At 35.7% G+C, this 19,949-nt stretch overlaps 1 protein-coding gene across 1 annotated transcript in view; it reads left to right on the forward strand.

The window, feature by feature from the left end:
* The first annotated feature begins 174 nt into the window (after nucleotides 1-174).
* Nucleotides 175-19,949, forward strand: part of LOC140325652 (uncharacterized) — a 30,514-nt gene continuing 10,739 nt past the window's right edge. The window contains exon 1 of the mRNA XM_072403640.1: nucleotides 175-6,605. The gene's annotated coding sequence lies outside the window, so the exon portion shown is untranslated. The remainder of the gene's footprint in view (nucleotides 6,606-19,949) is intronic.

Genomic DNA, 19,949 nt, shown 5'->3' on the forward strand with positions numbered 1-19,949 from the left:
CACATAAATCTGACATGTACTGTCACCAAATAATATAAAGTATATATATATATATATATATATATATATATATATATATATAGTGTGTGCTCAAATTTATACCCAGTTCCCAGATATTACCAGTTCATTCAGTTGCTTCATTTTCAGCAACAATATATATTATATATATATATATATATATATATATTATATATATATATAGTGTGTGCTCAAATTTATACCCAGTTCCCAGATATTACCAGTTCATTCAGTTGCTTCATTTTCAGCAACAATAAACTTTAGTCCCAGCCATAGGTTTATTTCTACATGTTGAAAATTTTGTGCTTCATGTGGGCTTACAAAAAGAGTCAAGTGAACAGTCCACCCACAAATACTTCAGTCATGATTGCTCAGTTAGTAGTATCTAACATCAAGAGTAAATGGTTGCTTTCCGATTCGATATAAGCTTAATATTTCTGTAGATGTGGTCTCACTATTTGCTATTTTCTCCATACAGAAAAATAAATAGAAACTCCAGCGCCAAGAATAGGACCTTCTGCCAATGATTATGATCATTGGAAAAATCAAAGCTTAGACTTTCTCAAAGAGAAAAAAAAGATTGAAGTTAAAAAACTTTTTTGAATAATTCATAATTGTTATCAGTTGGTGCAGGAAATTTGTGAGTAATATTTAACAATAGGTAACCCTGTAAATCTTAGATTTACCAAGTCATTTGGCCATTATTAAAGCCATTACGAGGGGGTGCTGAAAAGTTCCTAGCTTTGCCCAGAAAGAAGAGAGCCAGAGTTATGAAATAACACATTTATTCCCCCCTGAGACTGATGCACTTGGTACAGCGTAGTTGCAGCTTTTCTAGACCTTTAAATAAAATTCTTTTGGTTGGGCTGCAAACCAGCTCTCAGCAGTATCTTTGACGTCAGAAATGTCCTCAAAATGTTGTCCCTTCAGGCGTTTCTTCAAATTCGAGAACAGATAATAGTCCAAAGGGGTCAGGTGAGTAGGGGGATGATGGACCAATTGGAAACAAAGGGTGTTCAATTTGGCAGCCACAACGTTGGACGTGATCACTGTTCAAACATTTCGGCACCCACTTTGCTGAAAGCTTGCACATGATTAGGATAGTGGTGATAACAAACCAAACATGCTCCCGTGAGATGTCAAGTAGCTGGGTTCTCTGTTTTGCCAATATTCGGCGGTCCTCAATATTCAGCTCATGGACAGCATCGCAGGTTGCCGGGTCAGTTGAGGTTGGGGGGTGCTCACTGCGGGGCTCATCTTCAACGGTGAAATGCCCGCTGTTTTGAAAAGAGATATCCAGGTTTTGACAGTGCTGTAGGAAGTACAGATCTCCCCCAGTGTTTGTGACATCTCAGTGTGAATGTCCTTTGCCGACTTTCTCTGGAGAAACAAAAACTTCATGACAGCCCAAAACTCCAATGACGTGAAACTTGCTTGTGCCTCTGCCATCACAGCTTCTCACTAAAATTAAAAACAGTTTAAGAAATCGCAAAGACCTGATATTTGCACAGTTACATACTAAGATATTGAGCTGTCATATGCCCCACACTCATTTTTCTATTTCATCTGCATGGGGGCAAAGCCAGGAACTTCACAGCACCCCCTTGGATATATGCTTCAGAGAGGAAAGTAAGATTTGTAGTGCTTGTAGCCATTTTAGCTAAATTTAGTATTTTTATTCTGCAAATAATACAGGGCCAAACTGAAGTGTTCCAGAAACTGCTACAGTGGTTGTATCAGTTCACAGGTTTAATGATGGGCATATCTATGTGCTTGCACATTTCCTTATACTGAACTGTACTTGAAGAATATAGCACCCATATAATTACAGATTCCTGAACTTGCGTCCTTGAGGGCCAGAATCTCTACGCCTTTTCAGTATTTCTCTAGTAGATGGCAGTAAATGAAAAAAGGAATGGTTTATAGGGAGCTCTGCTAGAAACAAACCAATATGCTATAAATGCAACTTTATATATCACAGTTTTAAATTGCTTCCTTCTCTCGCCCAGGAACCTCTATGGTAGTGGATGAAAAAAGTCTATGATTTCCAAGCTAGCTGCTAGAACAGATCATTCAGGTATCCAGGATCTTGCTAGCCATTACCTGAGAACCATATGTATGCAACCACTTGGAATGCACTTTTGACCATTTATATTGATGCTGATTTTTCTGTAGTATAAATGGCAAGTGTTTGAGGATTGCTTTAATTTCTTGGCTTTATGCAAAATGTATCCAGCTCTCTCTGCAATATATTGGTCTTGCTGCTTTATGTGCCTCAATGGTTTTTGCACACCCAAAAACTTTGTAGGCTTAGGGTGATCAATAGAAAGACTAAACTGATGTGCAGGCACCTGGAGAAAGCTGCTATGTCTTAGGATGTTGAAAGCAGTATCGAAGCTTTATCGAAGACACAAACCAATCGGTTTCGGTTTTGGTAAGATACAGCATATGTGCAGTATTGTAGCTGTACAAAAAAATTCAATGTGTATAGCTTTTTTTTTTTTTTTTAAGGGGAGCAGGTTTCAGTAAGGCAGTGTTCTCCCAAAAACTACACTCATTGTCACCTACAAAAGCTATTGTTAGAAGTAACACGTTTCCATGTTTCTTGACCTCTTAGAACTTTATCAGCCCCTGCTGTTTTCTCCAATACAAAATCATTTTTTTCCTGAAATTCATTACATAAACTAGCATTATCCGATGATATCACATTTTGCAGTACCATACATCATAGTAGCTTTTCAACATTTCCCTCTGTCTTGCTCTGGAAATCATTGCTCATACAATTCAGGTATTCACCTGAGTGAATATTACCTGAGTGAATAGTACCAAGTACCCACACTGTGTCATAGGGAAGGAGTTCCAAGCTCCAGCTTGAACAAAATTTAAAATCAACATACTGACACCCCAAATATTGGGGCTCCCAGAGAGTTCTGAAGCAGATTGTTTACAACCTGCTTGTATGCCCCACTTTGCTTTTAACACTACTTGATGTACCAGAGCTTTAGTTGCCGGAGAGTGGTGCCAAACTCCAAATATGTAATTGTCCTTTTTTTGATTCCTTTAACTTCAATACACTATCCCTAATGAATACATATTCCCTATTTGCATACTCATCCACAATGTGTTGGGGTCCCCTGCACTAAAGACTGTCCTCTGTATCACATGATAGCAGAGCTGGAATCCCAGTGCTAAAACCAACTGCTTCAACATTTTCCCTTAAAATGTTGCCATCAGTGTAATTTAACTTGCCAGGTTAGTTTACTGAACTCCAAACCAAGGGAGCTATCGGCTACATCTGAAAACTTTATATGTGTGTGGTCTTTTTAGTATGTACAACCAGATAGGGTGAGATACAGCCATGTAATGATTGTAGATGATACAGGGTTTATCCCATGGCTAGGTTCCACCATGATTTTTCATAAAAAATTTCAAAGAATGTAACTTTTTAGCCTAATGCAAGACTGAAAAATTGCTTTGAGCATCCCTGCTTTTTGTAGGGTTGGAAATCAGACACTCAAGTTAGTTTGTCAGTAGTTACCTATATAGCAATGCAACCAACATGCATCAGAATAAGGCTACATACACAGGTTAGACTTTTGTCTTTGGAGAGGATCTTTCACTATCCTTTCCAACGACTTAAGATTGAAGGGTGCATGAACGAGCAATGTTCATACAGCACTGTTCTGCTCTGTGGAGAGAGGGGGAAACAAGTGGCACCCCACTGCGCTCTCTCCCCTTCACTTGTATTGCAGTCGTTCGCCGTTCATGGATCCGCCAGGACAGACCAATGAACGACGTTGGACGTACACACATCAGATACTAGCCTTAAAGCCATAGCCTTAAAAGAGTATGTAGCCTAAGACGAGGCCTGCCTACAAGATACACCCAGATCTGCACTCATCACACCACTGCGACTGGCCCCATTTTGTTATAGAATTGTAGTTGATATATGCTTTAGAACCTAGAGAAAAATGTTACCCCTTTGGAACTCAACACACATATAAACATTATGCACATTGCATTGTCCTGGTGAGAGGGATAACATAAATGACAATTGTTAAGTAAATGTATTTGTCTTGCCTTATCTGTAGTGACACTTATTTGAAGTACTGTAACTGATGCCAATAAATCTTTTGAATAGTTTGTTGTTGTGTTCTAAATGAGGAATAATGTGCATACCATTTGAATGTTTGTTTCTTTGTTTTCCTAAGGGCAAAACCTTAATTTAGCTTTTATGGTGTTCTGTGAATAGAACAGCCAGACATGTTTCCTAAAGCATTGGTCAGATGTCTGGCTTAAAATGTCTAACCTGGAGTAGAAATATTACAGATGGAATGTTTCTGCTATAGAAGACTTTACTATGTTTACTTTTTTTATATGGATTGAATTCAGTGGTTATTTAATTGTTTCTATATCACAGCAGTAATTTGGAAGATTTTCCGAGTAATCTATAGCTAATAATGTGAAAACAAGCAAGATGGATAAGGCCCTATCCAAGGATTAACCTGGAACAAATATATGCTGTCATTGATATTTTAAACATTCTTATCTGATGGTCATTTTTGTATGCTTACCATTTTGTATGGCAGTAATAGCCAATTACAACAGAGCTTCTTAGAATGATGGAAGGTGACACTTAAATTGTTGTAGCCCTATTAACCTTTTAGAGAAGAGCTTGTGATCAGACTATGGTCAGTCAGATATTCACATATTCTTAGCAAGCAGTGGATAAGCCTTTGGATAAGCCATACTAACCTATGTGGTTGCAGGCACTGTGGAATAGTTCATCCTCAAAGTTCACAAAACAAGCAGTAATGTAATTCAAGTGAAGTCATACCACATGTCTCTCTCCACTTCCCAAGGGGAAAGTGAAGGGAAATACAAATTAGGGAAATCTTTGAATGTGACACTTGTTACAGGGACAGATGTTTAAGAGGTAAATTCCTTGCAAGGTTTGCACTATTTTTCTGTTGCTTGTGGGGAAATTACCCAATGTGACAAAAACCACAAGGTTACAAGATCGAAAATGAAACTTTAAACTAGTCTACAGATCTTCTAAAGAAATGTAATTCCATGATCATGTCAAATATTACCTTCAACTCATCAAATGGCTGATATAGGTGGACCATCCAGCATAGCTATGGCAGCTGTTAAACTACTTACAATTAATTGTATATATAACACACCAGATTTTTTTTTCCTAAGCTAAACTGAATTTACATTTTAAAACAAATTTAGTACATTTTGGGTTATTAAAGGACACATACTTTATGTAATGTATGCACTTTATTGAATGAGAAACACATTAGAATGAAAAAACTAAACCCTGTATTTGATCAGCTGGACCTGGGTGTACAATGAACAGTTTGAGCAAATAGCAACAACCTCCTAAAGATGCTGCCACAGATTAGGTAGAATTTGCACAGATGTACAGCAAAGGCAATGTTGTAAGAAGGCTTTTATGCTGGTGAGCACAGACTGTAAAAAATTACAGATTCCAGATTGGAATAAAAAGAGCCTCAAATACCCTTGTATCAACATTATTTATTGACCTATGATTATTTACTTAACAACAATGTACCTAATCTTATTTACGATAAACCTTGTGTACCTGTATGCATTGTCCTTAGGGGCAGCAGATAAATATGAAATAGACAACATTGAAGGTAAAGTTTACTTGCCTAGGACGTATTCATCTGCAAGATGTTACTATTAGTTAATATGTAATGGAGAAATAGTTATGATACATTATTATAAAAATCTATTTGTTATATATGTAGGAAAATGATTTATACTAACAAAGAAAAATTTGTATATGTAATATTTCGGATTGCAGTGTCTTCTAATTTTCCAAAGAAGCAGATTATTATGAGAAATTTGTCAAATGAACAAGAGATTTGGAACTGATGGGTTAAAAATAAAGGATTTGGCCAACTTCATAAAATATAATTTGCAATGTGTTAGTTTACCTTTATGAGTCCCAAATAGAAAACCCTCCTGTTAGGTCAAAGGCATTTGGGGATTATTCTGAAATACGGTTTCAGGTTTTAGGGTTTTGTGATAGTTTTTGCTTTTTGCTTATGTGGACAGTTTCGGATGTTTTTGGACTTTGCTCATATCATCAGTTCAATGAAGAGGCAGTACAAGTCCAGTTTAAACAAAAAAAGCAGGTTCCTGTCTGGATTCTTTATTTATCAAGAGCAAAGTTTGCGAGCAGAATACAAAAGAAAAAAATAGGTAGCCCAGCTGCACACCTAATTACAAAATGTTTAGTCCCTAACTAACCTAAAAATAATAAAACCGTGTTTGCCTAAAATAACTGTGGCAATTTAGCAGATTTTCTGGATATATGTTCTCCTCCTGCACTGGAAACCAGCATGCAGATGACTGCTCCAGGATTGCACTAATAAAGAAACCGTCTCAATTCTTCCATGACTGGCTCCAGAAGACTCAACACAGACTTGCACCAAAGCCTTTATCTAAAAGAACCCAATATTGTCTTATCCTGGAGCACCATACGTGAAATGCCTCAGTCTGGGCACTACATTCCAACCATACAATGGAGTACCCTGTTACAGCAGATAAAGGTTAGTAAAGGTAAAATAAAAGAACAAAGACTATAGTGTGTATGTTGTTCATATAAATTTACACAAGTGCAGTGATGCTGGCTCATTCTACATGAAGAACATGCTTGTTGAAGTGTATTTTACATACCATCATAGCCTAATCTGACTTTGTATCAGTCATATAATCACCTCTACAGTAGTACCATAAAAAGGCATCCAATCAGATCTTCTGCATGAATATGTACTGACAAGTACTATGGTGGCAAGAAGAAAGAGCATAGGGATGGTCTCATCTGTTGCTTCTCTGTCCAATCACAGGAATAAACATTTCGGGTGTATTTATGAAAAGTGTACTTTTGTTCAAAAAAAATTGTAATTTGGAGATCAGGATGTTTCCTTTTAGATAATTGTGAGGTATTAATTTAAGTATTATGTCTGCTATATATAAAATAAAAATACCAAAATGTAAATGAAATATATGATTTGCAAACATCATGGTATAAATGGCATTTTGGTTCAGTAGGAAAATTTATGGCTGTAATTGTAATAAGTAGTAATGACTGAATTACAAAAACCATTCATATCCATCTTATCCATGGATGATATTATATGCTCGCAAAATAATTATTGTATTATATTTTCCTTTTCAAACTGACGATCGGATTGCAACAAATAGAAAGCTAAAAATAGGTAAACTTGTCATCAGCTATTTTTTTTTTTTTAAATTTATCTTGCAGGACTACAGAACTCCTATTGCAAAAATAGAAGGAGGTGCTCTGTGGACCTCAAAGATAGCTGTGAAACGTTGGAGTACAAAGAGCCATCCCTTAAGTTACATACTCACTTCCAATGGTTCTCACCCGATAATCGGTGCAGGGCCGATATCGATAGGGAATTTGAAGTGTGTACAGTACGCGTCGTTCATCGTCTGAACGACTGTCCTGGTGGATTCATGGACAATGAACGATGAACGATCTTCATGGAAGCAAAGGGGGGGAGAGCGCAGCAGGGTGCCACTCTGTCACTCTCCCCCCTCCCTCTGCATAGAGCAGAATGGTGCTGTATGTACAGCACTCCTTCATGCATCGTGCAGTGCTAGTCGTTAATCTTGAAAGATCCTTTCCAACAACTGTAATTAGAAGTGTGTATGTGGCTTTAAGCCTCTCTAGGTGCTTTTAATGTCAAGTTTTTTTTTTTAAAAGCTAATCAACATTCAAAGCAAACACACTAGAGATGGTTTCAGTCAGTTTCTAGCAACTTAGAAACATCTGCTGTTTTTTTTAATTGTTTTTCTAAGTAAGATTTCTTACTGTCGAAAGCAACTTTCTCTCCAATGCTTACAGATACATATATAAATGATGGCTTGTTTTACAGTTCTTCTGCTTGTTCAGAATATGTAGTTAAGAATGCATGGATTATTTTAAGGAGCAATTGTATTTTAATACTCCAAGACCCAATCACTATTTTTATATTTATATTTTTAATTAAAACATGTGCTGGCATCTTTAGAGCTACAGTATTGTAACCAGAAAGCCAAGGTTTTACTATACAAGTGTTCACTATAGTTCATTTCCTGCTTACACACAGGTCAATGATGATTGTAAAAGATAACAGTGTAAACATACCCTTAAGGGAGAAGCTAACATTCACAGTTAATGTCGACTACAAAAAGAGGTGTAAGGGCTAGAACACTCAGAACAGAAATGGGTTTTTTTTACCTAACAAATTCAGCTCTATATTTTACAAATACCTTGTCTTGAATTGGAATCCATTGCAATTTCTACATTTATGCAGAAAAAAAGACATTTGTTTTGTATTTTCAAGAATTTATGGCTAACAAGGGACTGAGGATAACTTGTTCTACTTTGTGTAAATCACATCTGTACTCATGCATTTTCAGAATATTGTGCTTATAGTATACCATCCTATAAACCAATATGACAGCGCTGATCAATTAGAATATTTGTACTGTAGCTTTCTAGAGTGTCATTTTCAGACAATATTGCATTTTCCTTCTCTCCTGCAGTGCTGCATACTGTTTCAGCTTGCATATAAATCTCCTCATACTGCAAAGGGTAAATTTACTATTACTTACACAGTAATTGGAATTCTATTGATTACTTGTCTGGTAAAATATATTAATGAGATTTCCCAGGATATAAATATACAGAAAGGAACTTTAAAATAATATTAATTAGAAAAAAAAAAGATCACCACCAAAAATTTTAGAACTTGCATAAATAGAACAGGTTTAGTAAAAAGGTATTTTTTATGGCATGGTCATGAAGCCTATTTTTATTACCTTAAATATTACATATCTCATGTATAGAGGGAATTTAGGGGGGCTCTCAGAGTGCCCAAACTCTAAAATTATTAAATTCTGAATTTTTTGATGGAGGCTGAAGTATTTAAAAGTTTACCCACTAGAAAGATACACTTTTAAAGTCTTTTCTTATTGGGTTCATGTTTATAGGGGAAGCAAAAACAGCACCAGTTTTGTTGTGCTTTATAGAGACGTCTTTTTTATTATCACTATACTATTAGTAATTTTACAGTTTTTATGAGATGTGTAATGGTATTCAGTGTAGGAAAAAAGTTCCTAAACACTCTAGATAAAAAACAATGTCTCCCATAAATACTTAATTATTTCAGCATAAGTTGCAGGTCTTGCCCTTTTTTATTTGCTCTTCCATTTTGGCAACCCTCAGAGCAGTCCTAATGATCATGTACATATTTTCTTTACCTAATATTGTAAGAAACAAAAACGTAAATTAGCTTGAAATACAATATACAGCATATATTCACATTTTTTTATGCTTTAATAGCCAGAGGGTAGACGTTAACATATTCTGAAGTCCGTAAATGTGTTGTGCATAGCCTATTGTCCTAGATCTTCGTAGTTGAACTTACAGAAATCACTAATTTCAGTAATTCATTTTATCACTGAAAGTTTTAAGCTGCCAAAATTAGGTGAAAGACAGGCTGATACAGCTGTGTAAACCATAGTGCTGCAGGAATCCTTTATCATGCATTAAATGTTTATTGTAAAACATTGTGTATAATTATTATAGTAGGAAACAGTTATAAAAATTCCAATTGCAAACTTAAACACACAAAAATTTAAGGGTAGTCCAAAACAGGACTAGCAAATACAAGAAATACAAGTACTTTAAAAAAATGCTTTCTGTGGCGCTGTACAGCAGTGAGCCATTCACTGTATCCTGGCATTTAGATTGAGTAAATTGGGCACGGCCCGGGTTCTGATTGACGGCCACAACAATTATTCATTGACTAGAGACTTTTACATGGGCTAGAGAAAGTCTTACCTTTTGGCTGCCTGAGATGAATTTTAAAATAATACTCTTTCCCCCAAAATATGGGACATTTTTCTTTTATCCATGTACAGTATAGGAATCCGCAATGAGTAAATAAATCAAATTATTTAATGAACTTTAATATGCAATGAGCAACCAAAAAAGTGAAATACCAAACCTTTGCATTGTCTAAAAATACAATATATTCAGTATAGTCTCTAAAACTCACCAATAAAGCAAGGCGAAAGTACATACTAAGTACGTACATACTAAGTAAGCTCAGATTTCCACAAATCAATAACATATTTACAGTTCACCTCAATAAACAGCATTTTGTCCACAATATCGGACATCCAGAATCCAATGCTAAATTATTAATTGCAGCAATGTAATACTACTAATGAAACTTAATTCCCTGCAGCTTGGCATTCCAAAAACAATGCTTAATAATATATGATATCAAGAAATGCTTAGCAAGATCACTTGACTGAAAACAAGGTACCTCATAGTGCCCCCCTGGTACCATACTTGAACAATGTATTGTCAATTTCTCCAATGTAATGTAATGTAAACCCAAGTGATAAATATATAAACCAAACTGGACACATCAAGCATGTCATATTGGACATATATATGTTACATATGGGACTGTAAAGCAACTTTTATTTTAAACCAAAAAAAATATTTTTGGCATGTTTTGCTCAATTTTATTACATTTCTTGTGCACTGCTTTCAAATTGTTTATTTTATGGCTGGTTAATTTCTGTGAATAAATAATGAGTGGTTTGTGCAAGCACAGTTAAAACCTTCCGTAACCCTTGGAAGCCAATTTAAAGCCATTGCCAATTAAATTTCTGTTTTGCACATTCTTACTTCCAACCCTTCAGTATATTCTGTACAGAGGAATTAGGGATCAGCACTGTAAATAAGGCATTCTCTTTTTGAAGTACAGATGAAACCTCATAATTGTAAGCAATAATGTAAATTAGGAACATCTTCTGCTTTTATTAAGCTGTCTGTGGCCAGTTTAAGTGCTAAGGATTTCAGGATTTTTGAAGTTATGCCCTTTAAACAGTTTGAAGATGGCACAAGAGGCAGGCTTGCTTTATATTTCTGCTGCTGCTGTCTCTACCAAGTATAAATAAATATATCTACAGTACACAATTGCTTTTATATATGGATGAATTGGTGACAAAGAGGAAATGACTGTGCCAGAAATGGGATAAAGTAAGGCGGAGGGGGTGTAGCACTTTGGCCATTTTTCCTTGGGTGCTAAATGACCTTGTCTTGGCACCAGTTTGTGGAGTTTTTCAGCTTTCATTCAATAACCTTCATTAATAAAGTATGGAGAAAAGAATCGGTCTGCCTCATACTGCCAATGACTCTAACCATGAATAGCTTCATAGTTACGCTTATTTTAAAGTTTTTTGAATGTCATTCTTTTGCTGCAAATTCAAAGATGTTTATATTTAAAGCCATGAAGAGTGAATGTAATTTCCCTAAAATATATTCTTTTTATTTGCACAGGAACTTTGTATAAGTATACATGATGAAAGCTTGATTTTTTGCAAAAGGCCAAATCTGCATTTTACTGTTATTTAACTCATTGAAATTCTATTCCAATACGAAGATGTTTTTAAAGTTAAACAAGTTTGTATTTGACATGCAAATTCAATTCAATTATTGAATTTTTGAAAGAAAATATTCTTTTCAAGTTTAAAGATGAAGAAGAAAAATACCCTAATAAACATTTCAAAACACAGCCAAAAGTCTATTTTTTTTCTTGAAAAATATGTCGTTAAAAATGACATTTTTCAGATGTATCCTTCAATGATATTTTTCTGATTTTGCAAAGCGACAGAATTGTTTAATAAAATGATGTTTTTCATTTACATAAAAGCACCTCTTATAGGAACACAAGAGCAAAAAATACTCAAGACAAAGTATGCCTCTTCCTATAAGAGTTACTCAGCCAGGCATTCTCTGGGTAAAGGATGGACCATTACATTCACTGCCACTTTATTAGGTACACCTGTTCAACTTCTTGTTGTCAGGACTTACCCATCTATATGATCTTATGGTCTTCAGGTGCCTCCCATCCTGGGTACATGCATGTACCCACTATAGTCTTTAGTGGCGATCTGTTGCCCACCAGTTTTCCGTGTGGAATGCACCCACAAAGGGCACCTGTATGCTCCTGATTTTTGCAGCCTGTTACGTATAATGCTCCAGCAAGTAGCTGTCTTTTTCTTGCTTCTGCCTTTTATGTTTGAACACTGGAAATATGAGGTATAGGTGGTATTGGACCTCACCTGGTCATTGATATGGCATTCACTCTGCTATCCTCACCTAGCCTGTCAATCATATCCCACTCAAAGCAGATGCTCACCATTGTGATAGTGTTCAGTTCCTGTCCTGTTGTGGATATGTTATACTTGTTGCTTACCCTCTGGCGTCTTTATCACTTCTGAACTATCTGCCCAGTGGGGTATCTGGTCATTTGTCAACCTTGCCCCCCAGAGGTAATTCTTTGCTTACTCAAGCCCTAAGGTCAAAGGTGTGCTGGAACAGTGAAACTAGCCTCCTGAGTCTGAGTGGGCCCTTGCTTATAGATGAAGACTACAGAGATATATTGGAAAATCATGGTGAGGAATCGGCATTTCACTTGAGGCTCTACACTTTGGTATTGTGAATATCCAATCTGAGTGCTTAATGCACCTAAGCTGGCACAGTGATCCTTGTTCAAACACTTAGGGGTATGTTGTGACTTCTATCTTCCAGCTGTGCTCCAGCTTTAAAAATGTGGCTGAAGCCATCTCAGTTAAATATATCATTTCTAAAGACAAGCTTGCCTTCTGTTTCCTAGCTGTCCCCAGATGCCAAACACATAACATTACATGGGAATAATATTTTTCAGAGCTCTTGATTTATCCCCTAAAAATGACATCAATCAGTACCTACTGATAATGTATTTATTTATTTGTAGAGTACTAAACAGCAAGTCCAATTCAGAACAGATATCTAATGTGTCAGAAATATAATTATATGCTCTGAATGAAAATGAAAATATAATGACTCTTCGTTAGAGGACAATAAGAACAGGACAGTTAAAATTTATGGTGTAATTAAAAAGAAAATACTACCATATATTGATTGAATAATTAATGCAGGAAATAAATTCACAACCTGCCTTTGAATCAGTAAAGCTGTAATATATATTTCATTTACTGGTAATAACATAGACTTTCATATTTATTTATCTGAAATTTACAATTATGGCAAAGTCCTAAAGTGAACTCCAAGGCTGAAGTGCTGAAAACTAATTTTTCCACTGGCTGCTTTCTCTATAATAATTATACACGGTCACAAATGTCAGGGCTGCCAAGGAACAAGAGTTTCTATAAATTATGCAGGACACATCTCACCCTTACTCATGTTTAATCTGTCAGATTTGTGAAACATAATCCCATGAAACGCTTAATTCACCCAAGCTTCTTACACCCATAACCCCCAAAACTGCAAAATCTATTGCTTATAAGCATTAAAAAAATCTATTAAGTAATTGTATGTGTGTTGCACTGTTTTAATTAAATCCTATTCACAGAGTCATTCCTAAAAACTGATAATTAAACAATGACAGATGGCACCTAATAGAAAAATGCAAATTATATATAAATATTTTTTATATATATTTATATATATACTAAAGGTTAACAACAGTCCATGGTATAGATCTAGTATATACCCTGAAAGAGTCAGAATAGATGACAGCTGTACCATTACACAAGAATAGTTTTAATTGAACTCAATTTAAAATGCTAAGTCATTAATGAAATGCATTAATATCAAGGGGAAATTGAAAAAGACGGTGCGTGATACAGTTAGCAGTGGGTTATTAAACACTAACACCTGCTACCTGGGACATTTGAAAAGATGAAATGAATGTTCCTATTTAATAAAAGGTACTTAACTTGTAAGCAATGTTTGATTGGCCCATTTGTTAAATTATAGCAAAGGTGTAGCAAATGTTAATGAAAACACGATGGTCAGCTGGAACCTAGACTTTTGCACATTTTATTAAAGCAAATTTAAGAGCTCATCCTAGGTACATGAAATGTTAGAAAGTGAAAACAGTCATTCAAAACTGAATTGTCTCTCTGCAGTGCGGCTTCCTCCTGAATGCACCATGAGAGTTGGTGAGTTTTTTTTTTTTTAGTGGATCAGATGTAGGAGGACATGTTTAAAGCTGTGGTGATGGGGTTTTTCCTGGCAACCCTCATTGAATTACCACAATTTGCTGAGTTTTTTCAGATGTGTCCTTTGAATAATTTTCTCAAAGAATGGGAAAGAAAAAAATTTGGTTCAAAACCACTTGAAAAATTGGATAACATTGAACCAAATAGGTCACATGTTTTTACATGCTTGCAGTATACCACACTAAAGGAAGGTAAAGTTATCATGATCTCTATATTCAATTTCTCAAAAGAGCAGCACTTTCCTAGCCAGTTCACCCTAATTGCAGTTTTTTCACAATATTAATGTACTTCTAAAGTTTCAGCTCATAGGGAACCGGACACTTCATACTTTTGTTAGACAGCAGGTACATTGTTGTCCTTATTAGCCTTAGCATTACAGTCTCAAATATCATATTAACTTTAAATGGAGATCTATACCTTCATACATTGCATCCTCTTTAGTTTGGGGGTCACACAATAGGCTCAGACCCCAAAATCAAGCTCTTTTATCCTCAGACATGTGACCAATGTTTCCACCTCATTTAATTCTGAAAATAAATGTCACTTTTTTGGTGGAAATAAAAAAGCCAAGCCTAATATGTCTTGCTGATGTATGAACACTGTAGAGTAATTCATTCATGTGCATAGATCTTTCTCCAAACCCTTTTCTAGAACAGAGAAAAGAACGTATTGTGTGCATCTGTATTTATGTTGAATGTTTGAAGTTACCATGTAAATTCAAAAGCAGGCATCTTGGTATGTAGACATTGGTTTTTGTTAGGGCCGATATTTTACTGCCCTGGCTGGTAACAAATTTGCCTTGTTGCCAGTGTATGTATGGATATATATATATGGATATAGGAAAAGGTTATAAGGCCAATATAATTTCCCTCGAAGGGTGGCAACCTACTGGTCCCTGTGTGGATAGGTATTAGGTTAGTTTTGATAGCATCAGTTTGTAACTTTAGATTGTTTAGAATTATTTGACAGGTATATCTGACCTGCTTTACCTATGTCTCCTTAGATTTGTTTTAAAATGCAAAACCTGTTTAAAGCAGCCTATTGACACAGGGTCTTTCTATTGTACAGCACCCTAGGTGTTCTCTATTCACTAGGCACATATTGTATAAGGTATCCCATATCAGCTGAAACAAACTAAAAAGTACTATATCATATATATATATATATATATATATAATTTTTTGTGATTGTTCCTAGTAATAGCAGTATGACTGAGCAGCACTGTTCTGTTCTATGAAGAAGGGAAGGGTAGGATGAATAGGTTACATGCTGCTGCTCTCTTCCCCATAGAAAAATACAGTGGTTGTTCCTGCTCCATCATTCATTGTTCCACCAGGGAAGATAGAGCAACATCCAGGGACAGTTGTACATATGCTAGTTTTTTGCCAAGACAATCATGAATGCTCATCGCAGTTGACATTATTGTATTGAGTTTGTACTTCGCTTTACATGCAAGTGCCAATGCATAGGTTTTATTACAAATTGAAGCCATGTTTAAAGGGCTTTAGCTAAGAAAAAGCAGAATGCCAGGATTATTTACAACAATCACGTCCTTCTGCACTTTTTCTAGGTTATTATTTTTTTAATCAAGCGCTACTTAATTGATTATTAGCAATAACATAAGGTACAAATCAAAGCCAGGACAAAGAGAATTCTGTTACACACACCCATGGTCTGAAGAGTAGCCGAACAAACTCAAAGCAGTCAGTAAATAACCAGTGACAATAGTTTGTGCCTGGGGGTGTTTGCTTAGCACTCAGGTTGCTGCCTGACTCTTGTTCGCTTGCATTGCAGTTACTTTCTTTAGCTGATGTGTGTACAATTGTATATAAACACAAACTGCTGCCTCTTTTGTTGAACAGGTAAGACACTTTCAGTTAGTTCAGGGCGGAGCAGCTAGGCTAAGGTCAGCTTGGCTTTACCTGCAGCTAAGTTACAAGTAACAAGAATACTTCACTGACTGTGTGCAGGAAAAATGATTAGCAGCATTAGTAGTAACTTTTATTAAATATTTGAATTAGAAGCCTGTTCATCAGAATCAGAGAACACTTGGCAAACAGGTATGTTAATCTGATTTTCTATCAGCAAGATGCTATTATTTAATTCTTATAGGACCAATTCAAGCTTTGCCTATCACAATTTACTGAACTTATGTTCATATGTATGTACAAGAATTTATACAGAATCTTACTTGCAATTTGAATTTTAAATGGCATTTTATAAGATTTGCCCTGAAAACATTAGGCATTACTAGTTCCCAGCTGACCCTCATTCTGACCCTCTGTCCTCCTCAAATGTCTCTCTATTTGATTTGATGTATATATCTTTCAGTAAAAGTGTAATGTTTATAGTGTACTATCAAAAACAAAATCTTTCATCCAACCTCTAATTTGAAATTGTCATTGGTAAAGGCAAGAAAAGTGTTGTGCATATATTATATATTTGTTGTGTATTAGATCTTCATGACATCCTTTTTACCCGTTGGCTTGAATTTTTCCCCTCCTTTTTTTTTTATAATGAAAAAGACTATATTTGTAAAAAAAAAAGAGATTGAATGCTTACCTCCTGTCACCTGCATTGCTGATCGTGTCTCAGCTCACTAGGAATTGTTACCCAAATTGTGCTTGAAAGAATAAAAATTGTTGCTGTTAGAACACAGAGAGAGATGTGAGGTTAGAGGGAGCAGTCAATGCTGGGTATATGACTGGGTCACAAATGCAAAAATAAAGCTGAACCTTGGTATAATATATTTTAAACAAATATCAAAAAGGTTCAAAATAAACCTACAAGAAAAGGGATTTGAAATTGGCTTTATTAGACTATTTATTTTAAAATATATAAAACTTAAATGAATAAAAAGTATAAAATGTTAAAGGATGCTACGTCCAGTTAAATAAAACACTAGCCTTCTGTCTCCAAAATCAAGAGTTTTAGAAGTAAAGGAAATGTCAAATTTAGCAAGCACCAAGATAGACCTACCCTACACGTTTTGCAGCCTTAAATTGCTGAACCTTTAAAGATGTGTACACTTATGATTGCTTAATAAAGTAGATCTTTGTATAAACTCAGAGGATAAGGGAAATCGCTATACTATGGGAACTGACAAGGTGACTCAAGTGGGGAACCCAGGCTCATAAATCCCAAAACCAAACCTAATAATGTTACCTTTGGTCCATTCATTTGGAAAAGTCCAGTGCAGTTTTAATCTTGAGTTTTTAAATTAGGTGACAATGGGATAAGATTGGATTCCATCAATTATACTGTGTAACTGTGTAAGCAGCCATGTCCACCTTTGGTCACCACCAAAGGCAAATTAGTCATATTTTTCATTACATCACAAATGTAAGCATTAAAACTACCATCATTTTCTTTATTGCAGCATTTGCCCATGTGTCTCTGTATTACCTGAAGAGCCACAAACTAAAATACAAACCTGACCATATTCATATAATCCATATAATTCCATGTTTTATTTGGAAAGTATTATTGTTGTTTGTGTCCAGTTTAAGGAGATTTTGCCTAACTTCTGTTTCTAGTGAACTTCTTTTTATAGCGCCATCATATTACACAGCAATTTATAAAGTCCATAGGCATGTCACTAGCTGTCCCTCAAAGGGGCTCACAATCTAATGTCCCTACCATGGTCATACGTCATTTATACGGTCTAAGGTCAATTTTGGGAGAAGCCAATTAATCTAACTGCATGTTTTTGAAATGTGGGAGGAAACCGGATTACCCGAAGGAAGCTCACACAAACACGGGGAAAACCTGCAAACTCCATGCAGATAGTGCCCTGGCCAAGATTTGAACCTGGTACCTAGTGCTGCAAAGGCTAACCACTGATCTGCGGGGTGCCCAGAATGACATTTTATAATAAATGTTGATGAGTGCCAAAAGTGTATGAGAGGGTATGCTGGGAGGGCCATGTGTATACCCACACACTCACTTTATCATTCAGTCTAGCTGCAGTTTATGCTGCCCACCTCTGTCATTCTGAATGCTTAATGTGTCCTCATTGTGGAGATTGAACGAGTCACTGGTGGGGAGAAGACCCAAGGCATGAAATAAAAACAGGTAGATCCACCATTTCCCCAGAAAGTCCACCCTCAGTGGTAAAAGTTGAGCCCCTCTAGGTATTGTTGAGACAATTTTTTTTACCGAAGGGATTACTTATGCCTGAATTCTTCCATTTGTATTTTTCTACCTTCTTAACCAGTCTGTGTAAAGAGGCAACACAAAAAATATTACTCGTCCAAACTATAGGACCTTTTATAGTATGCAATCCACAATGCTCTATTGCATTTCTCTTCCCATTTCTTACACTATATACATTTCAGAAAGAATAGAATTGTAATGGCACTTATCCCAGCAGTAAGTGTTAATTATGTCACCATTTCTCCACTTCTGGTGTTTATGGCTCAAAATACCTACCATTCACTTAAAACATATCCATTAAGATAAAACTCCACTAGCAATAAATACAAATTGCCAGAGCCTGCTGTTTTTGAGATAAGATTTAAATGTTAGTGGGTGCTGTGATATTTATAAACCCTATTCATCTTGCTCTTTAGAGTTTTTTTTAGATTGAACATGTATTTCACTGCATTGGACCATCATTCTTCTAATTCTGTCTAACTCCATTTATATAATACTCCATTTTTTTTTAGAGCCCATTGAGTGCTTACTACTTTCACTGTTATCGTAATCTTGTGATTTACTTTTGCACATAGTGATACAGGGTGCATTGTTATTTTGCTTGAGTTTTTATAAGATTCACATTAAATGACTGAATGAATACACTTATCGTAATGGGCAACACAATCGACACATTACGCCGCTCTGCATTTAAAAAAGTTGTTGTACATTTTCTGTCTTTGTTTTCTTATTTTTCTTTGTCAGAGAGTAACCCTCCCAGGTTTTTTTTAGGATCTGGGATCATAGAAGTTGGGTTGAGTATCGCTGATGATCAGACTGAGAAAATCTAACGGGAGAAAAAATTACTGCAAGAAATTCTGACCTGAACCAAAAGCTGTTTTATTTTTTTTTTCCTTTTATTAGACTACATATTTTTATTATAGTATTTTTGGCATATTTCAGATAACAAATATGAGGTATACAGGATTTTTAAATATAATGTACTCCAGGCAGATATAAGGAAGACATATTTATGCAGCTATGTAATCTTTTCATTTTTGTTTTCAATGCAAGCAATGTTAGTACCTAAATTTTACCCAGGATCAGCCTCATGTACTCCTTGAACAATATAACTGGCATGGGACAGGAAGAAAAGCAGTACAAGGAGACTATCTGTGCATGTGCAGGTGGAGAATTCAAAAAAGTCGGAAGGTTCATGGTCAGAGGAGAACAAGCTAGTAGTCGATTCAGGCAGAAAATGGGGAACATGGTGGTAATCTTCAAGTGCAGCTTTATACAGGTTCAAACAAATCAGGGGTCACGGTGCAGGGTAAAAGGGGGCAAAGAGCTGAAAGTCGGGCTCCCTGCAGTGTCTGTCTCTGATGTCAGGGGACAGACAAGAACTGCTAAAAGTAGTTTAATTGCAAGGAGGGACATGGGCACACCTAGAAAATAAGAGCAGAAGACAAACTATTTATATAATCTGGATACCCATGAATATCTACAAACTGCATTTGAAAGTTTTGTTTTTAAACATTACCATAATGTAGTAATACTTCTGATCACTTTATATATCAATCTTTTTATTTATTTTCTGAGATAGGGTGAAATACCATGACAATAACAATGACATTAATACTGATCTCTTTAAAACGTCTTTG

Source organism: Pyxicephalus adspersus, chromosome 1, assembly GCF_032062135.1.
Source record: "Pyxicephalus adspersus chromosome 1, UCB_Pads_2.0, whole genome shotgun sequence".
Classification (NCBI taxonomy): Eukaryota; Metazoa; Chordata; class Amphibia; order Anura; family Pyxicephalidae; genus Pyxicephalus; species Pyxicephalus adspersus.